Source organism: Ascaphus truei, chromosome 3 (genome assembly GCF_040206685.1).
Source record: "Ascaphus truei isolate aAscTru1 chromosome 3, aAscTru1.hap1, whole genome shotgun sequence".
NCBI lineage: Eukaryota > Metazoa > Chordata > Amphibia > Anura > Ascaphidae > Ascaphus > Ascaphus truei.
In genome coordinates, this window is record NC_134485.1 from 399,186,794 (window position 1) to 399,213,400 (window position 26,607).

Sequence of the window (26,607 nt, forward strand, 5' to 3'; positions counted from 1 at the left end):
ATATATATATATATATATATATACTAGCTGATATACCCGGCGTTGCCCGGGCGTGGAAGGGCAGGGAGCATGGAGTGGAAGGGCGGGGGGGGGAGGGGCGTCGAAGGGCGGGGGGGAGGGGCATCGAAGAACGAGGGGGGGAGGGGCGTCGAAGGGCGGGGGGGCAAGGGGCGTAGAAGGGTGGGGAGGGCAAAGGGCAGGGGGGCAAACGGCAGGGAGGGGCGGGGGGGGCAAACGGCAGGGAGGGGCGGGGGGGGCAAATGGCAGGGAGGGGCGGGGGGGGCAAATGGCAGGGAGGGGCGGGGGGGGCAAAGGGCAGGGAGGGGCGGGAGGGGAAAAGGGTGGGAGGGTCTGGGGGGGCAAAGGGCAGGGAGGGGCAGGGGGGCAAAGGGCAGGGAGGGGCAGGGGGGCAAAGGGCAGGGCAGGGGAGGGAGGGCAGGGGGGAGGGGAGGGCAGGGGGAGGGAGGGCAAAGGGCAGGGGGCAAAGTGCATGTGGGTAAGGGGGCAGGGGGGGCAGGGGGGGCAGGGGGCAAAGGGCTGGGGGGGCAGGGGGCAAAGGGCTGGGGGGGCAGGGGGCAAAGGGCTGGGGGAGGGAGGGCAGGGGGCAGGGGGCAAAGGGCAGGTGGGTAGGGGGCAAAGGGCTGGGGGGGCAGGGGGCAAAGGGCTGGGGGGCAGGGGGCAAAGGGCAGGGGGAGGGAGGGCAGGGGGCAAAGGGCAGGGGGAGGGAGGGCAAAGGGCAGGGGGCAAAGGGCAGGTGAGGAGGGGGGGCAGGGGGCAAAGGGCAGGTGGGTAGGGGGGGCAGGGGGCAAAGGGCAGGGGGGCAGGGGGCAAAGGGCTGGGGGGGCAGGGGGAGGGAGGGCAGGGGCAAAGGGCAGGGGGAGGGAGGGCAGTGGGCAATGGGAAGGGAGGGCAGGGGGCAAGGGGGTAGGGAGGGTAGGGGGGGTAGGGAGGGTAGGGGGGGGGCAAAGGGCAGGGGGAGTCAGGGACACGGTAAATAACCCATTCCCCTGCGTGTACTCACCTTGTATACGGCTGCGCTCCTCTTCCTCCGGGTCATGGCTGCCCTCCTCCTCCACCTCGGGCTCCTCCGCGGCGAGGCTGACACGCTCCGGTGAGGAGGTGCTGTGCCTCTCGCGGGGAGGGGCGGAGACAGCCGGAGGAACGCCCTCGGGGACGGGGAGCGGCCTGTGTGAGGGGAGAGCCGCAGAGAGCGTGCTGAGTGTGTGTGTGGGGGGGTGAGCGGGGGGGTGAGCGGGGGGGGGGGTTGAGCAGGGGGTGTGCGGGTGAGGGAGAGCGCCGGGTGAGGGAGTGGCCTATGGGTGGTGAGAGCCGTGGGGAGCGCTCTCGGGGATGGTCAGTTGGTGGAGCGGTCTATGTGAGGGGAGAGCCGCAGAGAGCGAGGGGGGGTGGTGTGTGTGTGTGTGTGTGTTTTGGGCCGTCACTCCGCCTCAGGCCAATGAGAGGTGTGCGGGGGCGGGCGGCCCAAGGGACCAATGAGATTTCCCCTAGGGACACAGGCCATGCAGACAAACATACAGTGCTTTCACAAATATATAGTAGAAGATATATATATATACACATACATACAGTACATACATACATACACACACACACACATAACCGAGGTTTGAACCATTGAGGAACATGTAATGCAAAACAATTTCATTATGCAGTAACCTCTTAATTACTGGAGACTTACTATAACAATGACCACTATGACCACTATACCAAAGAAGCCAGATGGTACAGAAATGTATACTGTATGTCCTCGTGATAAAAGCAGAGGGGTTAAATTCATTTATGACAGTCACATTAAAAAGGTGTCTTTTTGAAATGTAAATATGGTTAATTTTATTTATTTGTTAATTATATATAAAAAATATTTTTGTTATTTTCTTCTCTCCCACATTCTACTGCATTGAGGAATCTGTTTGTGCCATACTAATAAAAGGTAAAGTTAAATTAGAAAATAATAATAATAGAATGACAAATCAATTTACAGGGACTCCCAAGTATTTAAACAATTGTGTTCTGCAGAGGTTAGCGGGCATTCTCTGTTTAATGTTGCTCAATTTGTTTTCCTGTCGATCAGCACATTTCTAATTGCCAGCTGCTAACTGGAATACTCCACAGCCATTAAAATTCCCTAAGATAATAACTTCCCATTTTGAGATGGCACATTTACTTGTCTTCAAAATGTTTTCAAAGTTTAGATCTAATTAACATTCAAGGCCCGTCCACCAACGTTCCTGCATAACCAGGAGCGACACAGACAATGGAAAGACTGGGAGAAAGCAACAGCTACAGAGTTCCTTGTCTCAACTACTCTACCTAACCTAGCATCTTTCAAACACAGATTTCTTTACACGCACACGTCATATGTTTGGCAAAAAGACCTTGACAGTACAGTTCTATTTAGTTTCTCCTAGCTGTGCTGTATATTGCAAAGTCAAAATAAATGAAATGACAATGGCTCACATTCTATCAGAATGTTCTCAGTTTCACCATTAAACAGGCAGAGTGTTTGGTTCCAGGGTTAAATGCGGGGTTTTTCACTTCCAAATCTTTTATTATTATTCTACTGGTGAAGTCTGTAAAACAATTTCACACTGCTGTTTCCATCAATTACCGGAGTGGAGCAGGGGGAGGGCATGCTCCGTCCAGGGGAGTTTCCTGAAGCAGCAGTCCTGACTAACTTGCCCTTCATTTATTTCTTTTACAACATGGGAACCGCGTCTCTGGAGCGTAACCATGTTATTTCCAGCTCCGGGGACCCCCTCTCCACTGCCACGGTTCACGAGATATTTACTGGTTTAGTTACTGGTGTTTATCCTGGCCATCCCAAGTTGCGACGGATGACTTTGCGCCTCCTATTGGCCCTTTGGACTCGCAAGCTTTGGTCCCCGTCGGAAACTTTTAGGCAGCAGTTTGTGCTGATTTTTTTGCCTTTTATATTTTATTGAAGAGGTCCGATGCTGGAAAAGACAGAAAATCTCAGTAGGAGGGACTGCTGCTTTAAAGATTGGTGTACAGAGGCTCTATGACAGCGGTTCCCAGCCTTTTTACATTGTACACCCCCTGCTAGAAAATATATTTGTTCCGCGAACCCCTAATTAATAAATCTTATTGCCTACTCCTCAGACTGTTGCTATCAAAACAGTTTGACTGATCATAGGCAGTATAGTTTCCTGAGCTCGTGGGGGGAGCACACACTGAAATAAGGCCTCAAACTGCACCTTAGGCTGCACTTATAGTGCCAGCGACGGGCACAGCGACGTCAAAACAAATGTATTGTTGCCGGCGCTTAGTGGACGCGATGGCGCGGAGCGACAGCGCTACCAACATTTTGGTAGTCAGTGCAATTTGATTTTTGGAGAGACGGTCTCCACATGTGACTGGCTATAAGCCAATCAGGGAGCTTCTCCGCCCATCTGCATCCCCCTTGCTGACGTCACTGGCTTTGCAACCAGCGACGTCTCCAGTATCTGAAATACAATTTTCGCAATGGCGACGGGTAATGTCAACGGTTGCGTCGCCGTCGCCGGCTGTAGAAGCGCAGCCTTAGTGTGTGCAGACAGCATGGGGCGTATAGCTGTCAATCACTGTGTGAGCGTCCAAGCTCACACCCACAATGCCCTGCCAGTGTTGATGCAGCGCATTGTGGGGAGTGACTTTGGAAGCTCCTGCTCTAATAGACAGCTATACCACTCATACAAGGGGCAGTTTGGGCCTTAGTATGGCCCATGTTTACTAAAGTGTGCTAAGCTTTTCCACGTCCTATCTCCAAGTCAATAGGAGTTATAACGTGCTAGAGGTTTGCATCATTTAGTGAATAAGGGCCTAAATGCACAGTTCCCACATGCGCTCAGGAACTCCCTATACTGCCTGGGATCCGCTATTACATTTTCATTTTTCTTTCGAACCCGTTGGAAACACCTCACAAATTACAAACCCCCTGTTGGGAATCACTGCTCTATGACATTACTATCACTTCCATATCAACAGCAAAGATCATCAATAAAATACATTTTTGGCGGTAGCGACACTATATTATAAGATAAGTATATTATTACTTCATTAGCTATACAACTATCAACACATATCCTCTGTGACTAATGCAAACCAATGGTTAAAGAATGACGCTTAAATCTAATTTCAAATGACTTAATAAGTGCACATCAGTGATAGTATAAAATATACAAGGTGAATGAAGTGAAAAATCAGTGATATAAAGAATAAATGCTGCTTCAACCCTTCGTGTAGATTGTTTTTCTTCAATCCAAACAGTTTTCTGGTGGCCGTATACTGGGGAGCGCAGATATATATAGGAGAGAACAAACACAAGCAAAATAGTGCAAGTATGTCTATTCAAGTGGTGGATGATTCAAATCAATAATTCCCAATGAGATTTGTACTTACAAATTTCTCAGAGGGTGCGTGTACATAAAGGTTTCTTTGTTATCTTGTAATCCAATTCACACATTAATGTGTATAGTGGGACCTTAGCAGGAAAACACAAGAACACTGGACATAGCGCAAACTGTTCAAAATGTATGTATAAAACCAATAAAAGAGGCACTCACAATTTACAAGTGTAATCAAGCAGTTTGGGATAGTATCCCCGCCAGATGAATCTCTGCCTCAGCGACTTGGAAGGTATCAGTCATCCGTCTTGGAGTGGCAGCCAATGGGTCTCTCTGTGTGGTAGGAAGAGGCGCCGTCGGTCAGCTGATGACTCTCCGTGCGTTTTCCTGATGAAACCCTCGTGGTGAAACGCATAAAGTGTCAGTCTACTCCAGTCAGCAGAGGGATACTTTGGAGGATTCCAGCCCGCCCAATTTCCTGCTTCCACCAGCTGCGACAGAGCCGGTACAGACGAGTGATGAGCGACGCGAAGTACAAGGGCCCAGAGTGACGTGGGGAGAACGCACAGAGAGTCATCAGCTGACCGACGGCGCCTCTTTCTACCACACAGAGACCCATTCGCTGTCACTCCAAGACGGATGACTGATACCTTCCTAGTCGCTGAGGCAGAGATACATCTGGCGGGGATACTATCCCAAACTGCTTGATTACACTTGTAAATTGTGAGTGCCTCTTTTATTGGTTTTATACATAAATTTTGAACAGTCAGCGCTATGTCCAGTGTTCTTGTCTTTTCCTGCTGTCCCACTATACACATTAGTGTGTGAATTGGATTACAAGATAACAAAGAAACCTTTATGTACACGCACCCTCTGAGAAATTTGGAAGTACAAATCTCATTGGGAGTTATTGATTTGAATCATCCACCACTTGAATAGACATACTTGCATTATTTTGCTTGTGTTTCTTCTCCTCTGTGAATAATGCAATGTACATTATTGCAATATGACAACTTGAATCTTTAGTTCCTTCCAGAGATGTATTATAGTACGGAACAGTATTTTGGATTTTAAAATTCCACGCACTTGAACCTGAAGTACTGCACATTTTTCCCCCTTAAGATTATGTTTTACAGGTAGTCCTCGTTATCCCACGTTTCACTTTACAACAAATGGCATATCCAACGCTTTACAGTGCAACCCTAAGGGCCGTTATCCGACGCCGGAATGCGTTATCCGACGCTCACCGCCACTGATTAACATGGGACTCACTTTACGCTACTATCCAACGCTACTTCCAGAACGGATTCTTTTAGATAACCGAGGACTGCCTGTACTATGAAGATACAGTATATGATAATGTCTATGCTTAACATTTAAATTGTTTATTGGAAGGATGTTCAGAGGCAATAAAAGGAAGTATTTGTATATTTAGTAATGCTTTTGGCCTGCCGGGTTTACATGTATATGTTTGCATAATCTACTGACCTAGCAAACTATTTAAAGCAGCAGCAAGAATCATATATCTCAAATGAACTATTCTGTGAGTGTCTTTTTATTAGACATACCTACCTACATACACACACAGCAATTAGAAATGTGCTGGTCGACAGGAAAAGAAATTGAGCAATATATATATCTACACATACATAGCTAATTGTTTTTTCTTCTTCTTTGAAAAGATGATTTCCATTTACAAACACAGCGCCTCTAATTCTTGTAACTGTGCTGGACTAGTGCCTCAGCATGGTGCAGGAAGGAGTTGCCTAGTGGTAATGACATTGTCCTTGATACAATTATACTACTAGTTTCCTGTGATCCTGGGTTGAATCAAAGTATCACCTTGTCTACAGACACCAAAATTATACTGTTTGACCAAATTGGTCTAGACTTGTTATGCCTGTAAATGTTATATAAAAAGCAGTTTCCTGGAATATCCAGTGACAGCTCTGGAAGGCATCCATGTTAGAGACTTCATTGGACAAATTATATATTTTGGTTTTAATTACCCCCAAATATACTTGAATTAATTTTAAAATGGAGTACCTAAATTACTGCATCACGAGTAAATACTTGCATATTACACACTAATAATCTGTTGCCCTGTAAACTATAATACCTGTTTAAAAAAAAAAGATAACAAAGAGGTTACCTGAAAGGGTGAATGGGACAGAGCCCACAATTCCTATATGTGCTTTCTTTCCACATCAGATTCTCTAGGGAAATGATTGGCAAACCCTTGACCTTTGAGCCCACGATGACACTCCCCCCCAACCCCTTGAAAACATGCCCTTAAGTAAAATAACACACAGGAGGTAGAAGGTCTGGGAGGTATAAACGGCCACGATCTCTATTAAATACAACATCAAAAGAACATCAACTCCCAAAACCTGCAAAGAGTGCTCTACCGACCAGGTAGGCTAACGGCGCTCATACAGTGACCCACAAACCACCAAGCCCAGCACCGCACAGCCCTGGCCACTCCGCTGAATCATCATCAACTGCGAGGATGAGCCCCAGGTACCAATCGCACAGTGAGCCCTGCCCACTCGCCAATAAATGCCACCACTTAGGCAAAGCTGTACCAAGGGAGCCCTGTTTGGCAAAGTTAAACCACACTTAACCAAAACAGCCACAGTGACAAAGGGCACCTTATACACTTATTTTGAAACGTAATTTACTTTTTTTTTTTTTTATAACTTGTATTTTATTGGAAAATGCATGTATGTTATACAATATGAGATAACACTATACAATACAGAATATTAATTGCAAGCATTAGTATATAAAATTGTTTCGCGTCTAACTAAATCGCACGGCTTTTGAGCCTTACACAGCCGTGTGACTTGGGGTAACATAAACCAATTTAAAGGGGTGAAGGAAAAAAAAAGGGGGGGGGGGGAGGTGCCAACCACGGCGTCCAGACTTTTAGGAAATTGGTGCCAGTGTCGTTAACTATACTCGTCAACTTTTCCATCTGGCAGATAAACCACATGCGATTCCGAATCTTTGGGATATTTGGGATACCAGGGCGTTTCCATAATGCTGCGATCTCGCACCGCGTTGCTATTGCGAAATGAGCAATTCATTTGTTGTTTGCTTTTGATAGACCCGTTAAAGGTCTGTTCAGGAGGAACAGCCAGGGGTCTGAGGGATTAGTGAGGTCAAAAATCCTCCGCATCCAATTTCTAATTTCCTCCCATACCTGGGAAATCCGCGGACAAGACCACAGCATATGTAACAAGTCAGCCGATCCCCCACATTGCTTAGGGCACAACGGGGAGGATCCTGGTATAAACTTAGATAATTTTAGTGGGGTGAGGTACCATCTCATAAGGACCTTATATGCGTTCGCCTTCAGTGTGGTGCAGATGGAGCTTTTTGAGGTGGCCAAAAATATGGCGCTCCACTCCTCATCTTCCTGTCTCCCCCAGATCTATCTCCCATTGATTCCTGAATGATGGTACTTGCTGCCTCGAAGCTGCCGAATCAATTACCTCTCCATATATCGTTGATATAAGTCCCTTAGAGTCGGTTTCAGCCCGACAGAGCTTTTCGAACTTTGTCAGAGGGGGATATGGGGCGAATTTGTTATAAAATGCTCTGAGCTGGAGGTATTTAAAAAATTCTGTTTTTTAAAGAACACACACATTAAAACGACCGAAACATAACAAACAAGGGGAAGGGTGGGCGGGAAAGACTGAGTGTGTCCGGCGTGGACTGCCTGCTCACACTCTGACTCTCAAATTATACCCTCCTTCCCTGAACCGCCCCCACGGGCCCACATAGCCACCCACTCCCGGAGGTAAGTAAGAGGGAGGTTGCGGGGGGGGGGGGGGGGAAGTCTCGCTGACTCCCTATACAGCACGCTTTTTTGCAAATTTGAGAAAGGACCTATTAGAGACCTCCAATAAAATCACTGAATTTATATTTGCAAAGTATGTGGGGTTATGTTTTTATATTTACATCCCTGATGTCCGTGCACCTCGCCCTCCCGTGACAGCGATAAGGAGTGCTGACTGTCAGTATAGTATATCTTCAATGCTAATCGGTTGACTGCTCCACCAAGATTGAAATTGACTTTTGTGCAGTGTGTAGATGTATGTATGTATATATATGTATATATATATATGTATGTATATATGTGTGTGTATATAGATATATATATATATATATATATATATATATATACACATATACACATATACACATATACACATATACACATATACACATATACACATATACACATATACACATATACACATATACACATATACATATATATATATATATATATATATATATATATATATATATATATATATACATACACACACAAACACACATACATTGCTCAAAAGTCAATCTCAATCTCAGCTGAGCAGTCAACCGATTAGCATTGAAGACTTCATAATACATACCTTGCTCTTTGCTCAATTTAAGTTTAACCAACTGAATCACAAATATTCAGGACGAAATGCAATCACTCAATGGAACTTGGTGCAGTACCACAAAGAGAGCAACTGCTCCCCATTAACAGCTATGTATTGTAGCAAGCATGCAACTGCATGGCACCCTTTAAAAGTCCCTACTGTACAATATATGAAGTCATATCACCTCTCTACTCTGATTTTGGTATGAAATTTGTATTAAGACCGTATAATAACGGACCTTGCACGATATTGGCCCTGGCACACCAGAGCTCCTAGTGACGTACAGTACATTATAGTAAATTGCTCATTATCTAAGGGATTGAGGTGTGGTCGCCACGATTCAAATGGAAGTCGAGCCCCAAGTCAGTCGGGGGACCAGTTGCAGCCATGTGGTTGACACTTAAGTGATTACACGGCCACGAATTCTGGAAGTCCAGCAGGAAAGGGTTTAATTTTGTCGGGGCTTTTTGTATTAGCTGAAGTGGCCGATCAGGCGTTTTTTTTATGAACTTCACCATTGAAGTCAATCAGGAACTGTGTCTGAAAACAGCCTCATCTGCCTCTTTGGTTGATAAGCCGCTTAGTCTGTTAGCTACCGTATGTGTAATTAGAGACCAACGTTTAAGGACTGCTGGTCTGCACTGATCAACTAATGGTCCTTATTGTAAGATCCTTGGAGAAGGCATCTCCTCTCCTGCTGTACCAGATGTTTTCACATCCCATTTGTACTGCATTGGGGATTATGTTGGTGTGTAATAAACAGTTAATAATAAATACAAAATATTTTAAAAGCAGCATCATGCAGCTTTCTCAGGCAGACCATGGCTTTTCTAGAATAGCCAGTATATATGTTCCAAATAAGGATTTTCCAGATCCAGCTTCCCATTTTTAAAACATAATATACACATACACATCCGTACATGTAGGAACAGAGCTGGTGCAGAGAGGCAATAACCAACAATGAAGTGGTCCAAGATATGGAAAAGTTTGAGAAAACTTAACGTGGAGCAGACTGCTCACAAACCATGCATTTCACCACTACTTTTGTCTATGTGAAGCTGGTATCAGTTGTTCTGCCCACGCTCTGGACAGAGAGTTAAAGCAGCCAAAATACTTTAAAGAATGCTGGGGGAAAAAAAATGAAAACAGTACTAAGATCTCAGCCCTGCGTTCAGCAGCCCTACACTGAGCCAATACCCAGTGGGAGGATCCGTCTTGCTACTAGATCACTTTTCACATTCTGTTCACCGAATTACACCCGTAACCGTAGAAACTGCCTGTGAAAAGTGAGAGAGAAGTTGTTTTCTTTGGCAACATCCGGGGAAACGATTAGCAGCACAAAGGCTTACTTTCAAATAAAAGTGCATTTTCATGAACAGATGTAACTGATTCCCTATTTTGATGGTTATTTTCTCTACAGCACGATAAGCATTCGGTGGGAATGCTGAACTTAAAAGCAAGCGTGTTTCTGTCACAAGCTCCAACACCACCGCAATCCTGATCGCTTTTATATGCCAGAGACAAGGAGATCATTTCTCTACTTCTGAATGGGACATCAAAGCAAACACAGGATAAATCCAAAGATGAAACATCTCTCAGACACTGAGCAAAGATCGCGGGCGCCTCTAAAAATACCAGCAGCATCCAAACCTTCTCAAGCTGCAGAACAGAAATCTGGGACAATCTCTGAATAAATTAAGTGCAAAATTAAGTTTCTGTGCCCATCCCCCAACCGCTCAACTAAAGGCGCAACTGTTAAATAAAAACAAATCGCAGACAGACAGACATTGTCTAAATGAACCCATTAACTGCCAGACCCAACGGCAATGTTAGGACTGCTGAATTCCTTTGAACTGTTATAGGTTCAATTAAAAATATATGGTCACCCTCAATTTTCTACACTGCTATGGTTTCATCGTTGAAATTAAAAAAATGAATGCATTGAAACATTAAGATAACTACGACAGGCATAGTAGATAAGGGTTAAAACCACCCAACTAGCCCATACACCGCTGTTGTGTTTATCAAGGCATGTGGGTGGTTTCCAAAATATAGTTAGTCTGTGATGTACTCTGTACTGCGGAGGATGTTTGTCACTTTTATCCACTATACCCCGTACTGTGTGATGGGGGAGGGAGTGGGGTTTTCTACCCTTGACCCTTTGGATGTTCCTAATAAAGCTTTCCCTCTGCATGCAGATTAGCTCAGGAGAGAAGACCTGGTCTGCAGCACAAGGGGAAAAATCAGCAAACAGCATGGCTTAAGAGTTCACTAAATCCCCATGCCCTTTTGAATTAACAATTTGCAATGTGTGATATTGCAGCTCTGGCAGCAATCACTCACCCACCAGACCGAGAAAACTTTGCTTTCAGAAAGGTCTGGAGACCTGACTTTTCAATGGCAATGCAGTTTCCAGTGGACAGTTAATGCTCCAGGCACCATCTCATATGCAGTTCAGTACAGACATTACAACAGCCACAAGCAATGCACTGTGGATTGACCCCTTCATATCTGTCCGGGAAGGTATTGGAAAAGAATGCCTCAAGGAGATAAAACTGGATTCCCATCATTAACAAACCCAGCACGCTTTCATTTCAGCTGTCAAGAGTAATAGACTTATTATAAATATATAATAGATAAATAAATATATAAATATATACACACACACACACATATACACACATATATACATACACATGCTCACTGATATTCCAACATATTGCATAAACCACACAATATTCCATCATATACAATTGAATTGTAATGCTTTTACATGTAATGAAATGTCACAATACATCATGACAATCAACAAGGGGGTCAAATCTGTACACGTGTGATTTATATTACATATATATATATTTAATGTATGTATATATATATATATATATATATATATATATATATATACACACACACACACACACACACACACACACACACACACACACACACACACTGTATATTGACACAATGCTACAAAGTAAGGTTTCATTGTTGCTCAGTGATAATGCATTTGCAAACACCTGCATATGTAACGGATATTTTATCAGATAGAGTGATGAAGGACTAAAACAAACAAATGATTTAAGCACAAATACAAGTTCCCATGCTCAGCATTGCAGCTCCTAGTTCTGACCCCATCTCCATGTCCTCACTTCACACAGACACAAACTTTCCAGGCAGAGCTGGGCAAGGTGGAAACTTTCCATGTGCTCCTATCTGCACAGAACAAAACATCCACAAATGGAAAACAAAGAGAGAGAAAAATAAAAAATAAAATAAGCACGTTGGCAAATTACAAACCCCTTTCTGCCGTGAATCTGCTGTTCCAATAGTGTGGCTACGTCGTGTGATGTTAGGAGGTATCCATTAGGAGAGCAGTGCCATGCTGCCTCAGCTCACATACGGCCAGTGCTGTGCTTGAGCTGCCTATGGACTGAGAGGCTGATCCTACCTACTCCTGCAGCCGCTTCTAAATGAAGAATTCCCAGCCCTCTAATCACAGCGCAGCCTACCGGGGAATCTTGCATGTTTTTCTCTCCCCCTGTATTCCTCCCTCTCTTTTAGTCACTTACTCTTTCTGTCACTTTTGACTAGGACATCATAGTGTTGTTTTCTCTTATTCTTCCTAAAGACATCAAACCAACCAGCTACTGTAAACACAGGGGGGGATAAGGCAATATATTTATGTGTGTATACAGCTCCACTGCTAGCATTCTTTAGTCAGCTTCTAGCTAGCAGTGTCAGGACCCAAAATGATTATAGTTTCAAAATCAGTGTTAGGGATCATATTCCATGCAGCAAACATTATAAAAATTAAACAGAAGCAATGTTTAGATACAGGTTTCCTCGCTCCCTGTTTTAACAAGAATGTGTATGCATAGCTTTATTTATATAGTGGCAACAGTGTGCTCTGCGCTTCACAAAGGCAATACAGTACAGGGACAATGTAATATATATAATATAATAGATATAATATAATTCAGTTTATTTATTTATGACTTATAAACATGTAACTTTATAAAAATACTAGTGTCGTTTAGTTCCAGTTTGTGGCGAGGTACTTCAGTTTTGTAAAGTTGCCGCACGTCTAGTTTTGACGTTGCAGATTCCTATTGGCCCGCGTGCTGCGGGAGATTTGAATGGCCTAAAAACTCGGGTACTCTCACCATTGCGTATCTCGGGAACCAGGGGCTCCACGGAGCTGATTATAGGAAATGCTCTCCCGAGGACCCACCACTGTGCAAGACACAATGCAAAACGAACAGCGTGATCAACAGCTTTTCAAGTAGCTAATCGACTATTAGCCTCTTTGCTGCCAGAATGTCCACCCCCCGCCCCCAAGTTCTAAAGGCTTCCTGCATCATGACCATGAGATCACTTGTGTAGTAACCCCATTGCCATGCCCACCAATGATGTGAGCAGAAGTCCGCCAATTCCATTCAGATTTGTGATGATTTCATTCAGTTTCTTTTTCATTATTTACAGTATATAGATATTATTTTCCTTTATTAAAAACCAGTGCAGAATAGTTTGAGTTAGAGCACTTTTTGGTTTTGTTTGAGCGCACTCCTGTTTGAGGCAGGCTAAGGCTGTGTCCATAGGACTGCAGCCGTGCTGAGGTGCGCGGAGGCTGAGGGTAAGCGGGTGCTTTCCCTGGCCTTGGTCCGCGCACCGTCCGGGGGCGTGTCGGGGGGGGGCTGTGATGTCACGGAGCTGGTTCGCCCTCATTGGGCGAACCGCTCACGTGACCGGCCCTGCGCTCCCTTTAGTGCTTGAATTTAAAATTTTGCTAAGACTTACGCTTCCGCACGCTTGCGTAAGCGTAAGCGAGCCCCCTGCTAAAGCCGCTCTCATTGCGGCTGCAGGGGCTCACTGCCGAGCAGCAGCGCGCCTCAGCACGGGTCAGCGCATAAGCGCTGACCATGCCCGAGGCCTTAAGCAGGATTACCTACACTGCATAGCAGCAATGCTAGCTTGCAACCACTAGAGTCTTCATTCCCTTGTTTTATTTATGTGTTTATTATTATTGTTTGGTTAAGGACCACAGTTCTATAAAAGGTTTCCTGGTCTGACATGGTAATTTTACCCTGCTGGCCCATTATTAACCCCATTTGCAGCGCCACAGTGCTATTGACCTGCTCCCTCGGTCCTCCTCTTGGAGAACGGCAGGAGCAAAGCACCAGAAGACTTAACTACAACTGGCAGCGAGGGTGTGAGGACCGCGGCAGAGGGTGAGGAGGACCACAGCGACATCCTGGTGGCGGTGGGAGCAACGGAAGACATCCTTCAGGCGGTGGCAGCAGGCGTCATTCTTCAGCCAGTGTGAGCAGCGGAAGACATCCTTCACAGTCGGTGGGAGCAGAGGAACATATGACTGGAGCAGGAGCGTTACTATTGAACAGCCAGAGAGGAGCTTCACTGGAAGTCGGAAGTCGTGCTCCTCCCCTGCAGTCCAATAGTAATGCTCCTGCTCTGGTCACATGTTCCTCTGCTCCCACCGGCACCGGCTTTGAAGGATGTCTTCCACTGCTCCCATCGGCTGAAGAATGACGTCCTCTGCTGCCACCGCCTGAAGGATGTCTTCCGCTGCTTCCACTGCCACCGGGATGTCGCTGTGGTCCTCCTCACCCTCTGCCGCGGTCCTCCTCACCCTCCGCTGCCGGCTGCAGGTAAGTCAAAACTCCCTGTCCGGAAATTTTTTTCCCCCTGGGTACCTGGAAGTGGTTACTCGGTCATTTTTGGGACCCGGTGCAACACTAGTCTAGATCTTATCTCAGAATCCTGAGTTGCTGTACAGGGCCATTACTTCTCTCACTTCTGCTTCACATTTGGGTGGTGCAGTTTGGGTATAGAGGTGGAAGGAGCATATGAGGTGTATTCAAAGCCAGAAAGCAACAATAATTGACAGCTCCTGGCTATGGAAATTGGGGTGATAAACACAACCTCTCTCAAGTAGATTATTACTGCCTGCAAGTGCATCTGCTTTAGCAAAGACACCTTGCCAAGCATGACACCGTTGGGGTGTGCGGTCATCCAATATCCCCCTCCAATGCTTCCACCTAGTGGTGCACCCAGGCAACCGAAAAAGAGACTAGCTGCGGGAAATGGCTATGGGTTTGGCAGCACTGTTCATACATTCACAATATGTGCCTTTGTTGCCTATAGAGTTATCAAGGAAGCCACAACCTCTACTGACTACCAGCAACTATATCCCATGTGTATATTGGCATTGTATGACATGGTAGAGGGTACTGTACAATAGAACCCCCTACAGAAACACCAGGTAAGGGATCAATAGTAATAAAACTGAAGAGGATTATGCCCACTGGTAAGGGAAGAATGAAATAATCAGCTAGGAGGAGATCAGGAATGAAGAGAAGCCTATTTTTACCCCCCAAAAAATCTCTGGCACCATATAAGGAAGCTCCAATTGGCTTTCCAGAATTGGAAATATGTCTCACTAATCCTGAACTCCTTCCCACTTTTATGAGGAGCAACCATAGCGCCAAGAAGTTCTACACTAAATATTAACATCTATAGAAATGGTTTCCTCAGACTCCAAGTACTCTCCTATCTACAACATGGGGGCAATTTAAGGCCGTGATTATACCAAACAACGCTGGCGGCGTCTCAAAGGTGACGCGGCACAAAAACTAATTCCAGAAATCCTATCGAGGTTTACATACCAGTAGCGATGTGTGGCACGCAGGGCGGCAGACTCCTGAAGAGATTTTCAAATTTGTTTGTGGCAGGCGACTTCCGCATCATGTGAGCGGTTCAGCCAATGAGGGCGAACCGCTCACCGCCATGCCTCCACCACGCCTCCTCTCTTGTATCCTCTCTCTTTGATCAAAATGCCGCTCAGCGACAGCGTGTTGGTGGCGCTAGCAGAACATGCTGACGCTCAGCGGCATCTGGTATAATCGTGGCCTAAGTTTCTTGCAATAAACCTATATTAATCCAAAAGAAGCCAACTAGCTTCTCAAGTGGCTAGGTTTTTGCTCAAACACCTCTGCTTACAGAGTAAGAGCTAGTACTATCTGGAGGCAGGTGCTGCCACATGATGAAGTTGAGTGGCCCAGTGGGGTAAGCGCAGATGTAGCACAGCTACACGCAAGAGCGGCGCTACATCAGTACCAAAGCCTCAGTGGTGAAATCTCACAACAGGTGCTTTTCCCATTCTTGGATGTGCAGTCCCTCATAGGACAAAGTGTAATAAAGGCAGTGGCATGTTGTGGGATAAACCCTGGTGATGTATGCCTTGTATTTTACCAAAATCAGACACATGCAAGTGTTTTTCATTTATTTTTAAAGTACGTTTGTAAACACGTGAGCTGGAACTCGAGAGGTGTTTGATTTCCTCGGTCTACTTCCTTTTGTGTAATATCACCGCACAGGCAAAACCCCTTCACTTTCCCTTTCTTTAATGGGCTCTCTGGCAAAGACAGATTGACCAAAAAAAAAACCCCCACCATTGATAAAAACATAACCATTCACACACCGTTTGTAGAGAAACAAAAACTACAAAATCTTTGTTTTTATCACAGCCACATACTAAGTCACCCTGTATCTGTATATTTCAGCTTAGCATCCTGTCCCACAGAAGACGTTGGAGGATTCTCAATGGTTTGCTGAGCTGGAGAGAAAACGTGGTTTAAATTCCCCAAATCCTTCGTCCTTTGTCGCGTTTCCTTTTCACGGGCCAGACTGCAGCTGCCCTAATCCATTTTGGGGGTCTCCCTGCCATTCTGGCTGTACATCCCCCACCAACTTTCTATTTATCGCACCCAATTACCAGGAATGAGGTAATGGTTCACATTTTTCTGATCAAATAACACTTGCAATTCTTTTACAGTATGGTTATTATTAGTATTTTAAGCATAGAGCAAGAGCATTAGGGGAGGATTCTGAACTAAAATGCAAAGCAAGTTCCTTGACCTCTTGTATATGCAGTAAGAAAAATATCCCTTTTTTATAGCTGGGAAAGGAATATCAGAGCAAACAGAAAAAAATCCAAGATTAAACATTTTACAACCGCCGGGCAAAGATCAGGGGCATTCACTTACAATACCAGAGGCATCTAAACCGCTCAATCTGCAGAACCTAAATCTGGGACAATTTCTGAATAAATTAGGGAATGACAAACGCCCATCCCGCATGTCTGAATTAAACCCACATTTGTCAAAAAAAATAAAGCACCACAACAAAACCACTTCAAATAGAGGGAAATGTTGTTCCAAAATTAAGGGTTACGTTTATTTAATTACTGCAATTGTCCCAGTCCAATGAATTTAAGTACTGTAAATAATTCAGTAAAATATATTGTGATCTTCAACACTACATAAAACATTTTTGATTCCTCTTTCAAGTCTGCATTGCATTAATATTTTTTTTATCTATTGCAATTGTTGTTTTGATACTGGTGTATAAATAAGGGTTAAAACTATTTTAAAAGCCCATAGTGTTCCATTCTGTTGGGAGTTTGAGGCATGTGAACGATCTCCAAAATATTTTTAGTGTGTGCTGTACTCTGTACTGACATGTGGAGGGTGTTGGACACACTTATCTACCTTACCCTGGGGGAGGGAGTTTATTATACTCTTCACCTTTTGGATACACTAAATAAAGTGCATGAACATTAGCTCAGAAGAGAAGAGCAGGCACATGAGAGAAAGCATGCAGAAGTCGAGCCAAACAGCAGGGAAATGCATTGTCCAGAGGGCACAATCTGATCTGCAGGTCAGTACTCAGGAGAGACAGCAACAATCTACTGGGAACTGACCGCTTCATTTTTGTAATCAATATATTGAATAGAAATACATTGAATTGTATATGAATGTATATGCATGAAAGAAATACATTGAATTGTATATAACACACACACACACACACACACACACACACACACACACACACACACACACACACACACACACACACACACACACACACACACACACACGTGTTGTGTGTGTGTATATATACACACACACACACATATATATACACACACACACACACACACACACACACAATAAAGATATTAAAATGCAATGTATGAAAGAAAGAAATTGGATCCCACAGACGCATGTATGTACAGTACAGTACACACACACACACACACACACACACACACACACACACACACACACACACACACACACACACACAAACACCCCCCCCCCACACACACACACATATTCATATTCACATACACACAGATGTGATCCACAATTGTATCACAACATATTTTATAGAGCACAACATATTCAAAATAATAAAAGAATAACAAAGCTTTTCCTTTATAACATAACATACTGTATCTTCCAGTAGAAAAGTGGATTTACCAGCCTTCAGTGCCCACAAACATTGCCCCGACTCGTATGGCTATTTGTATCTCCAGATGCCCTCAGTGCATTATACCAGCACATGTCTCCTGCTTGGGATCAGAGCTTAGAGTTCTCACCCCTATCTCTGCCCTTCCTCACACACAGAGACATCAACTTTCCAGGCTGGCTGGGCAAGGTGGAAACTTTCCATGCGTCCCCCACTGCATGTCACACAAAGCAAGAGACAATGAAACATCACAAACCCGTGTCTGCTGTGGATCTGCTGCCCTGATAGGGAATCTGTGCTGTGTGGTGTCAAAGGGGATCCGTTAGAAGGAGAGAAGTGCCATGCTGCCTCCTGTTGTAGGTCACATACAGCCTGTGTTGTGCTTGCCTCTGCTCAGAGTCTGATCCTACCTATTGCTCCAGCTGCAGCTCCAGACTGTATAAGGAGAATTCCCAGCCCACTGATCATAGCGCAGCCTACCGGGGAACCCTGCCTGAGTGTAATCTCTCTCTCTACTTCTCCCCGCAGTGCAAAGTCACACTGCAACATGCAGCAGTGAATTATGTACATTGAATCAACGATTGATGAAATGTGTCAGTTCAGAGTTGTAACTATACAGTATGTTTACAAATGCAACCTCCTCCATCTCATCTATAATGTCACAAAGATATAAAGCCTCTCCGCCCATATCCCTCCCACTATCTGATGTCACTGTTCTACTTCCTTATTTACTGCAGGTGCATGTGGCTTTCTGCATAGTAAGCACATAGACTGCATGGTTATATGGACTGAGAATTCAATTCTTCAGTAGGTTTGACAGTTTTATTTATAGTTCTTTTTTCCTGTTTTGTTCTGTGCTGAAGATATGCCTCTTATTTTTGTAATTATTACTGTAGTATAGGATGTGAAATCCGTATATTGTTTGTGCAGTCTGCGATCTGTAAAACATACAAACCACCCTATATACAGTATATGTATTGCAAACAATGTTCATCAAGCTGATTTTGTGTGCATTGTTTAGAAGAATATATATGTATAAATATACAAGTGGCTGCAGGTTTATAACCTTTTGGCCAAAGGGTTTAACTAAATGACCCTTACTCATGAGCAGATAAGCACTGAAGTATTGTACTATATGTTGTGTCATTTTGTATGTTGCGCTGGTCTTTCTGTTTTTGTTAATACATATGTTTATGTATAAATAGATTCATGATTATACTAGTATATATATAATCTCCGTGTACCGGAAGGCTGCTACCTCTACACATGCTACTTGGTAACTGAGTTTCCCCCCATTCACCCTGCAATTTGTGCTGTATTGGACACATCAGGACTCCCTCTTGTGACTGACACCGGAGGACTGAGATCTGTTGCAGATGAGTGATCATTAGAGATATTATCTCTTTAATATGCTGATATTGTAGCTCCGTTTGTGAGTGTGCTACCTTATATTTTTTCAAGTTTGGCATGAAATATTTTACAGTTTTACACTATGGGGCACGTGCTTCTCTTTATATATATATATATATATATATATATATATATATATATATATATATATATATATATATATATATATATATAATTGTATTGTATGAAATCAATCTCTATTGGTGTATATATATGCGTGTGTGTGTGTATATATATATATATATATATATATATATATATATATATACAGTATATATATATATATATTAAAAAAAACACACCTATCCCCCCTCCTTGGCAGCAAGGATAGGGTGTACTGAATATTTGAGGTAACTTTTAAAAAGAAGTCTATTTTGCTTGGACAGGGTTTTGTACCTGCTCTAAGGTGTGAGTGATAGCTCAGTGGGTTAACTTCTCAGGGCATCCTTCAGTGGTTCAGGCTAAGGCCTCGTTCAGGGTGCAGTCTTCGGAGGGAAGGCGTGCTGCCGTGCGAGCTGCTGTGGGACACAAAGTATTCAAATTGAATACTGGTTGTCAGGGTAGCAGCTGCCCTGTCTCCAAAGCCAGGAGTTGATGCTGGCTACAGTTTCAATAAACGAAAAAATCGTTTTTTGAAGCTGCAGCAGCGTCACTGGGACCTCGGCAGCCAATAAAATCATTCTTGAGAATAATTTCATGACTGCAACTTGGATCCCTAAGCTGCCGTCTGTAGCCCCGCCCCCTCCTCAACTCCTGAAAACGTCTGCTGGGGATGAACACACATCGCCCAGCAGACTGCCGCCCTCCCTCCCGAACGCCCTCCCTCCAACTCCTGCCTCCGGCAACCTGAACAAGGCCTAAGACTGTAATTGAGGAGTGTTAGAACAAAAATAGAATAGGCACCAGCAACTTTTAACTTGGATCACTTTATTTAGGAACAGAAGTTTAATTCATCAACAGGAAAGGTAGTGATATACACTCATTTTTCACCGTCTTACTATCTTCCCATTGGTAGAAACCCATGTCTGATTCTCACTTAAACCAGAGCATGGGATCCGCTCCCAGGACCTTGCATATCCCTGGAACAGAATACTTCCTACTCGTATGCAGAGTATTGCAGCATAGGCCCCAGTCGGCTCACCACCTAAGCATCTTCACGGGGAAGTCTGGGCATAGAGAAGCTTTCCTCCTTTCACCCCATATGGTGATAGAATGCCTCTCACTCCTGTACTACAGGGGCCCTATTCCCGAGCAAACTTTCCCTGCCTGGAAAATAATAAACAGGGCAGGTGGACCTGGAGACCTCCCGATGTTAAGTATCTTTTCTGGGGGTGCTGGTATGGTGGTAGAGGTTTTTCTGATGGTATAGAAGCCTCCCTGGGGTCTGAATAAAAGAAGGCGGATCCCCACCTTTTATATCAGTGGAATTGGCCAATAGTCTATCCCTAGTAACTGGGTAGATCTGAATCATACCACATGCCAATCAACCAGACATGTGACCTGTTCAGCACCTTCCAGACATCACCAGGCCAAACATGTGCCTGGAAGTGCAACATTGTAATAACTAAGGGAACTGACTCACATGCACGGCCTTGTGATGTGCTGTTAACACTGGCACTGCCTGCGGCTGCCAAGCTGACATGAGGGACGGGGGAATAATTTAGCAGGGTGCTACACACACGCGCGCACACACACACACATACACATATATATTTAATTAAACACAAAATAGATGCCGCAATCAAATCACCCCTGGATGACTAAGTAATCAAAGATAACCAAAGGTTAGGGTAGAAAATGACCCTCTGGTGGTGCTACCGACCCATAGGGAATATGTTACACAAAGAAAAAGAAAAATGGAGGGTCAAAAAGGTGCACTCAAACAATATATAATGAAAAAATGGACTTTATTAGCAAAGAGTATAAAAAACACACAAGACAGACCCACACAGATCATAAAATAAATTGCTGTGTGACACAATGATGGAAAATTATACACCAAAGAGGCTCATGAGGTCTGGTAGGAACCAAAACAAGAAAGTACAGATATACCATAACAAAACCAGGGGAAAGAAAATTCCCCCAGTAATGTAACTAAGATCGGCCGATCTATAGCAAGAAAAATTCAAAAAAATATAAATAGAATTGGTAAAACAAACCAGAACACAGAAAAAATAAATTGACCTCTTAAAAATGGTGAGAAATGTTATAACACACAGCTGAAGGTAAATAAAAATGTGACCCTATAATGTGCTGCAAACAGACTGTGAAAGGCTGATGCCAAAGCTATGCTGCACACATGAAATGAGCAGCAAGAGAAGGGAGTCCAAATAGTGCACTGGTAGCACTCATCACAAGTCCCCAGAGGTAAAAGCTCAATAGTAATGAGCAAAGGTTATGCTAGAGCAGCCCAGGGACAGGGAGCACTACAGATGGGTAGTGAACAGGGCAATGAGGAAGTCCCGCAATACAGACCAGCGTCCCAAGCTAGGGCATCAGCGACGTCACAAAGGAAAATCTTGGGCAATCTGATGCAGCACACGGGTCAGGAGGAGGTGGGGGTGCTGTCATTGCTCTGCTCCGACGGCCGTTTCGCCAAAAAGGCTTCTTCCGGGAGCGTACAATGTCAGCATTCACAAGCACTCTTTAAAGGGCTCCGTTTTCACGCCAAAAGTTCACTCGCGTCAAACAGCCAATAGGAATTTCTGAAAAATAGAACCGCGTCAGGTGTTGCTATGTGAAGGCGAGAAGAACTTAGAGGGCAATGAACCTTAAAGAGGTAGACATAGGGGGACATAGAAAATAACATAATGTGATTAAAAAAAGACAGAATTACTAAGCAGGATGTTTAAAAGCAAGGAGAAATGGATGAGGATAGAATAAATGAGTAATAATAATATCAAAAAGAGTAAATAAAGAAGTCATATTCTCAAAGTAAAATTAAGTAGACTGAAAATATTAGAAATGAGCAAAAAATAAAAAGAAAGATGAACTAAGGAAAAAAGATAAGATTCAGAGTTAGACATCTCAGAAAGGCAAAGCAATTTGGGGAAAACCTAAAAGCATAAAATAGATAAATGAAAACCTAAAGAAACATTGCAAAGCTGAGATAGTCATTGAGTCCTGTTGGAATCATAGTCCCTAATTGAACTATCCATCTGCATTCTTTTTTCAGGAGAAGTTGCTCCACATTACCGCCTCGAATGCCTATGTTAATTTTCTCAATGGCAAAAGCCACCAGGGATGAAGGGTCTGAGTTATGCACATCACGGAAGTGGCGTGCCACACTGGTGATTTTTTTAAAAACATGCCAGATCTTTGGTTGCATTTTTAATGTTCTGTGTGTGCTCCAGAACCCTTACACGAAGTTCCCTGGTGGTCATGCCAATATAGATCAGGCCACAGGGACAGCTCAGATGGTAGATGACATTCTTGGATTTACAATTAAGGAAATGGAAAATTCTAAAATCTCGGGTGCCTTTAGAATTATGAAAGACATTGGTCTGCTTCATATGTCTACAAGCAGAACAATGTCCACATTTGTAGAAATGTCCACATTTGTAGGTTAACTTGGTTAAGGAAAGTAACTTTTGGAGGAGTAGTGTAATGGCTCCTGACTAGTAGATTCTTTAGGTTAGGAGCCCTTCTACTAGTGAGATTGACTCTATCACCCAGAATGGCCCGAAGATCCTGATCTACCAAGAGGATGTCCCAATGTTTTTGGAGGATGTTTTTGAGACTGTTCTATTTATTATTATAAGTTCCAATGAACCTGATTGTTTTAGAAGATGTTAATTTTGGTTTTGGTTGTAATAGAGCTTGTCTTTCTAGTTTATAGCTATTATTAAGACCCCATTTTATGGCCGATTGACTATAGCCCCTTGCTTTGAATCTATTGCTCATCTCTGTTGTTTGGGCTTTAAAGGTATCCATAGTCGAGCAATTACGGCGGAGTCTGATAAACTCTCCATTGGGTATTCCCTTGATCTGGTGCACGGGATGGAAACTGCTTGCATGTAGTATAGTGTTGCAGGATGTCGTCTTCCGATAAATATCGGTGACTATGCGTCCATCAGAAGCAACACTGATACTAAGGTCAAGGTACTTTACATTAGTAGCACTTGAAGTGTAAGTGAGCCTGATGTTAATGCTGTTGTGATTGAGAACATCGATGAACTGTTTCAGCAGGGATGCAGTGCCCTGCCAAAGAATGAAAATATCATCGATGTATCTCAACCACAACAGCACATGGGACGTGTACTCACTATTGGCTTCCGAAAAGACCTCTTCGCGTTCCCACCACCCCAGGAAGAGATTCGCATAGGAGGGCGCACATGTTGCACCCATAGCCGTTCCTCTGATCTGTAAATAATAAGTATTTTTAAATAAAAAATAATTATGTTTCAGAACGAAATCCAAAAATTGTATTAATGTATTTGTGAGGTTTATACTCAGGTTCTGCATGGATATAAAGAATCTTGCGGCAAAAATGCCATCTTCATGGCGGATACAGGTATATAGTGTTTCAACGTCACAGGTGACTAGTATAGTATCATTTTCAACAAACACATATCCAGCCGTGAGAGTATATCCATGCTGTCCCTGAGATAAGAGGGTAAAGTTTCCACAGACAAACGTAGGAATGCATCAATGAAACGGCTTATAGGCTCACATAACCCTCCTATACCCGATACGATAGGTCTTCCTGGGGGGTGGGAGAGGCTCTTGTGGATTTTGGGCAGAAGATATAATGTTGGTGTAACTGGGTATTTAGTAATTAAACCGTCATGATGGCGTCTAGTAATAACACCCTCTGCCAGTGCCTCACGCACTAAAATATCGAGCTCTTCCTTGAACTTAGTAGTAGGGTCACCCTGCAGTTCTCTATAACAGTGTCTATCACGAAGTTGTTTAAATGCTTCTGCTTCATATAACTTTCTAGGCCAGAGGACAATATTACCCCCCTTATCGGAGGGTTTGATTATAATATCTGGCAGAGATTTCAGTTCTTTAATAGCTGTCCATTCTGACCTAGAAATGTTACTAGAGCCTGCAAAATCTGATAATTCATTAATATCACGGATTACCATATTAGAAAATACCTCCACCTGCGATACCGCCTGAATGGGGGGGCAGAAGATGGATTTTGCCTTGAAGTTAATCACAGGTCCAAGTTCATTGGCATCAGGAGTCACCACATCTTGGGCAATCTGATGCAGCACACGGGTCAGGAGGAGGTGGGGGTGCTGTCACTGCTCTGCTCCGACGGCCGTTTCGCCAAAAAGACTTCTTCCGGGAGCGTACAATGTCAGCATTCACAAGTACTCTTTAAAGGGCTCCGTTTTCACGCCAAAAGTTAACTCGCGTCAAACAGCCAATAGGAATTTCTGAAAAATAGAACCGCGTCAGCTGTTGCTATGTGAATGCGAGAAGAACTTAGAGGGCAATGAACCTTAAAGAGACAGACATAGGGGGACATAGAAAATAACATAATGTGATTAAAAAAAGACAGAATTACTAAGCAGGATGTTTAAAAGCAAGGAGAAATGGATGAGGATAGAATAAATGAGTAATAATAATATCAAAAAGAGTAAATAAAAAAGTGATATTCTCAAAGTAAAATTAAGTAGACTGAAAATATTACAAATGAGCAAAAAATAAAAAGAAAGATGAACTAAGGAAAAAAGATAAGATTCAGAGTTAGACATCTCAGAAAGGCAAAGCAATTTGGGGAAAACCTAAAAGCATAAAATAGATAAATGAAAACCTAAAGAAACATTGCAAAGCTGAGATAGTCATTGAGTCCTGTTGGAATCATAGTCCCCAATTGAACTATCCATCTGCATTCTTTTTTCAGGAGAAGTTGCTCCACATTACCGCCTCGAATGCCTATGTTAATTTTATCAATGGCAAAAGCCACCAGGGATGAAGGGTCTGAGTTATGCACATCACGGTAGTGGCGTGCCACACTGCACACCGCTGTGATACTTTCGAATGGATTAAGGATGTTCAACTTTTTTGTAGGAAACTCCTGCTCCATAAGCATTTCCTCAAAATACCTACTGCTGAGGAACTGTCAGATTCAGGGAACCCTATTCCATTCCCGAGCCCTTTGTCTCCCCCGCAAGATCAAGATGTGGTGACTCCTTATGCCAATGAACTTGGACCTGTGATTAACTTCAAGGCAAAATCCATCTTCTGCCCCCCCTTTCAGGCGGTATCGCAGGTGGAGGTATTTTCTAATATGGTAATCCGTGATATTAATGAATTATCAGATTTTGCAGGCTCTAGTAACATTTCTAGGTCAGAATGGACAGCTATTAAAGAACTGAAATCTCTGCCAGATATTATAATCAAACCCTCCGATAAGGGGGGTAATATTGTCCTCTGGCCTAGAAAGTTATATGAAGCAGAAGCATTTAAACAACTACGTGATAGACACTGTTATAGAGAACTGCAGGGTGACCCTACTACTAAGTTCAAGGAAGAGCTCGATATTTTAGTGCGTGAGGCACTGGCAGAGGGTGTTATTACTAGACGCCATCATGACGGTTTAATTACTAAATACCCAGTTACACCAACATTATATCTTCTGCCCAAAATCCACAAGAGCCTCTCCCACCCCCCAGGAAGACCTATCGTATCGGGTATAGGAGGGTTATGTGAGCCTATAAGCCGTTTCATTGATGCATTCCTACGTTTGTCTGTGGAAACGTTACCCTCTTATCTCAGGGACAGCATGGATATACTCTCACGGCTGGATAATGTGTTTGTTGAAAATGATACTATACTAGTCACCTGTGACGTTGAAACACTATATACCTGTATCCGCCATGAAGATGGCATTTTTGCCACAAGATTCTTTATATCCATGCAGAACCTGAGTATAAACCTCACAAATATATTAATACAATTTTTGGATTTCGTTCTGAAACATAATTATTTTTTATTTAAAAATACTTATTATTTACAGATCAGAGGAACGGCTATGGGTGCAACATGTGCGCCCTCCTATGCGAATCTCTTCCTGGGGTGGTGGGAACGCGAAGAGGTCTTTT

General features: G+C 43.7%; 1 protein-coding gene across 6 annotated transcripts in view; it reads right to left on the reverse strand.

The window, feature by feature from the left end:
• FAT3 (FAT atypical cadherin 3) overlaps positions 1 to 18,584 on the reverse strand; it is a 555,353-nt gene extending 536,769 nt beyond the window's left edge. For 5 of the 6 annotated variants that reach the window (XM_075592536.1, XM_075592534.1, XM_075592535.1 and 2 more), the window contains exon 1: positions 12,104 to 12,283. The gene's annotated coding sequence lies outside the window, so the exon portion shown is untranslated. Of the gene's footprint in view, positions 1 to 12,103; positions 12,284 to 18,395 lie in introns of those variants that run through there. The other variant, XM_075592531.1, reaches the window with a different exon arrangement.
• Positions 18,585 to 26,607: the final 8,023 nt, after the last annotated feature.